The sequence below is a fragment of the Myotis davidii genome, unplaced genomic scaffold, assembly GCF_000327345.1.
Source record: "Myotis davidii unplaced genomic scaffold, ASM32734v1 scaffold1975, whole genome shotgun sequence".
NCBI classification, from domain to species: Eukaryota; Metazoa; Chordata; class Mammalia; order Chiroptera; family Vespertilionidae; genus Myotis; species Myotis davidii.
In genome coordinates, this window is record NW_006286498.1 from 136,768 (window position 1) to 140,820 (window position 4,053).

Sequence of the window (4,053 nt, forward strand, 5' to 3'; positions counted from 1 at the left end):
GATGCTTGGTATGATTTCAATCTTCTTGAATTTGGGGATACTTTGCTTGTGACCCAATATGTGGTCTATTTTTGAATATGTCCCATGAGCACTTGAGAAGAACGTATATTCCCTGGCTTTGGGGCGAAGCGTTCTGAAGATGTCTATTAAGTCCATCTGATCAAGTGAGTCATTTAGGATTGCTGTATCTTTGCTGATTGTTTGTCTATAGGACTTATCCAGTGCTGTCAGTGGTGTATTAAAGTCCCCCACTATGATTGTATTGTTGTCGATCTCTCCTTTGATATCTCCCAGGAGTTTTTTTATAAATTTGGGTGCTCCTGCATTGGGTGCATATATGTTTACCAGGGTTATATCTTCTTGTTGTATTGATTCATTCATCTACATATTATCTGTGGCTGCTTTTGCCCTCCACTGGCAGAGATGAGTAGTTGCAACAGTATTTCCAAAAAAGCCTAAAATATTTACTAACTTAATCTTTACAGAATAAGCTTGCTAACTCCTACTTTACCTTACTTGATAGTCATTAGCTTATTTGACCTCTTTCTAGAATTTGGTGCTATTAATCTCTCCCATCTCAAAAATCTCTATTTATGCCTGGCTGGTGTTGCTCAGTGGTTGAGCATTGACCTATGAACCAGGAGGTCAGGATTTGATTCCTGGTCAGGGCAAATGCCCAGGTTGCAGACTCAGTCCCCATTGGGGGGCATGCATGAGACAGCTGATCAATGATTCTCTCTCATCATTGATATTTCTATCTCTCTCTCCCTTTTCCTTCCTCTCTGAAATCAATAAAAATTACATTAGAGAAACAACCAAAAAACATATATTTTTTTATTCCCCATTCCTTTGACTTCTGTGACAGCCCTATCCCCTCGTTTTCTCCCTAGCCTGCTGCTGCTAATTTTTCTTCTGCTTTCTGGTCTCCTCTTTTCTCTTAATATCAATGTTCTCCTGAGTTCCACCATGTTCATTCCTCTCTTCTCACTCTTACATTCTCCCATGGTGCTATACCAAGGTTTCCATTTCTACTTGTATTATGATTGCTCTCAAGTGTCCATTTCCATCTCAAAACTCTCTCCTGAGCTCCAAACCAATACAGATAATCCCCAATTTATGATGATTCCGCTTAAAATTTTTCGGCTTTATGTTTGTGCAAAAGTGATACATATTCAGTAGAAAATGTACTTTAAATTTTGGATTTTAATCTTTTCCAGGGCTAGTAAATACATATAAACTTACAATATTTTCAACTTACAATGGTTTAGTCAGGATTAATCACTTAGTAAGTCAAGAGGCATCTGTATATCCAAATGTCTATGGTATCTTGCGACCTGGATTATCCCATAAACACATCAACTTGCATAGCTATAAGATATAGTGAAAAGTAAGCGTATGATTCTTTTTATCTTTTGGATCCCAGAATCATAATATGGTTTACACTCATGTGGAAGAAAATCAACAAGTGTTATCACCAAAGAAAGAATATGCAAACTCCAAACAAGCTAGCCAAAGACCTGCAAACCACACCCTGAAGCATAATATAAGGAGACGGTTCTGATCACCTTGAGGGAGATGTTGTTTGGAACCTGGACACAATAAAAGAAAGAACAAAAAGAAAGGGATGGATGCATTTGAGAGATATATATTTGTATATATCCAAGTATGTATATTTGTATGTGTACAGAGTACTCTAAACAGCCAATTCTCTAGATTTTCTTTTCCTTCCCCTTGCCATTGCCACAAAAGATTGAGCCACAGGACAGGGGTCAATCACCAACATAAACCCATTCACCCACTCCAGAAACTTGGTAATTAACCTTGCCAGCTCCCTCTCTCATGCTTACCGTCACTCAAATCCTGGTGATTCTGCTTCTTTGATCTCTGAAATCTATCTACTTCTATGAATCCCTATCTTTGTTTGAGTTTGTAACACTTTCTGTATGGCTAAAGCAATAGCCTCTTTCTTACTTGTCCCTCTTGTTTCTAGTCTGTGTCCCTCCAATTCTTCCTTCATATTTCAGCCAGAGTGATTTTCCTCACCCCATCACTCTTCGGCATCAAATGAGTCCCAATTGCCCTTTGGCAGAAGAGTAAATGTTCTTTATTTTTCACAAAAAGCCTTTCATAATCTGCCTGCTACCCATGTCTTCAGCCTTATTGTTTACCACTCCTTTACCTCCATTCTCCACTCCATCACAAATATCCACTAAGACCCAATTATACTTAACAACTTAAAATTTCTGGCTTTGCCATCCGTTTTCATGCTTCCATGTTTTTTACACATGCTTCTTACTTGCCTGGAATCTCCTTTCCCTCACTTTTATGTCTAACTATTTCATACTCTGTCTTTAAGACCAAACTGGCATAATTTTCTTTGGGAAGCTTTCCGTGTCTATCCTCTCCCCACAGGACTGAGTTAGAGAATCTTCCTCCATATTCCTATCTCAGTAGTGCTTACTTCTTTCATAGCATTATAATGAGATATCATCTTACCTACTAGATCATGGGCTAAGGCCATGAGCAGAGTTTCTCTTAGTCATTTCCATAACTGAAACAGAGTTGGAAATATTTCATTAACAAATGAATGAATGAAACAAAATAAATGAAATGTGGGTGTGGGAAAAAACCAGAGGCATAACTTAGGAAGTAATGTTGAGGACAGAGAGGAAGTGCCATCTAATACTCTACAAAATAAAAATCAAAAATCTCATACCTTCTGTCCAAAGAGGTCTACTTTCTACATTATTGATCCATCAGCAAAGGCAGTTTTCCACAGCCTGGCCATTCAATGTCTTTCTTCTCCCAAAAGAAGCCCATCATCCAGGCAACCAAGCCCTCAATTTCCTTTGGGTGTGGAGTATCCCCTGTACTAATCACTATTGCCACTCCTATAGGCACCCTCCTTGGACAATACCCCAATTTACTGCACTCTATCAAGGTCATTCACTCATAGGACAGTCAGATGTGCAAATCTAATGGTTTTAAGACTCAGCCATTGGATAGTGAATGGGCAATATAAATTTTAGTCTAAACAGACACATTCAGCTCATACACAGTAGCGTTAGACTCAGTCCACATGATATACAAAGTTATATACCTCTTATACCCCATTCAAGAAAGGATTTACTGCCAAGCCTCCAGCTGTTAGCAACTTCAGAATCTGCCTCAGCTTTTGAAACAAGGTCACACTCTTATTGGGTCATCCCACAGCCAATGACTGAGTAAAATGGTTATAATCAAAGTCAGACCCTCTCAGAATAACCCCAGCTAATGACCAAGCAAAGCAGTGGTACAAAAGCCTAGCCATTTTCACCCAGTGTAAGACTTCTCTAATGAGCAATCTTTGCTCCAAAAAGCCCCCTCAAGTGGCAAAGACTTTTTCAGGTCCACATCCCATTCTGGCGGTTCAACTCTGCTTCTTCTTCCCTATTCCTTAACAGGTGTTATTCCCTAATTAACCTTTTGCACTCCTAACTCCTTTCAGTACCTGTTTCTCTAAGAATTCAACCTGTGACATTTGGTACCAGAAGGAGTCCAAGAAAATAGGTCACAGATGGCGTTTTGGGACTGAATTCCTCACTACTAGATGAAAAGTTGTATACATACAGCTCATGGCACAAGGCAAACCAGTTGTTAAAGCTTTTAGCTGTGGTCTTTTGGGAAGAAAGTGCCAGTAGAAAGGATGTGCTAGTTGGTGAAATGATTCAAATATTTAAAATGCATGGGAGATAGCAGCATAGGTGAACACCTGTACTTGCCGCCTCCCACAACCACATCAAAATTACAACTAAAATATAGAATAACCATCATCCAGAACCACCTGAAAACTGGCTGAATTGAAGTCTTACAACTAGAGAAGAAGAAAGCACACTGAGGCTGGTATGAGATGCAGAGGGTCTGACACCCACATGTACCACTTTTTTAATTGGGAGGGAGATCATCCCTATGGAAGCCGCTGGTGAGGAGCAAGGGGTCCCAGCCCCACACCAGAAGCCCAGCCCAGGATCCCATAGCTGAGAAAATAAGTCCCTGTACCTACGGGCTGTAAAA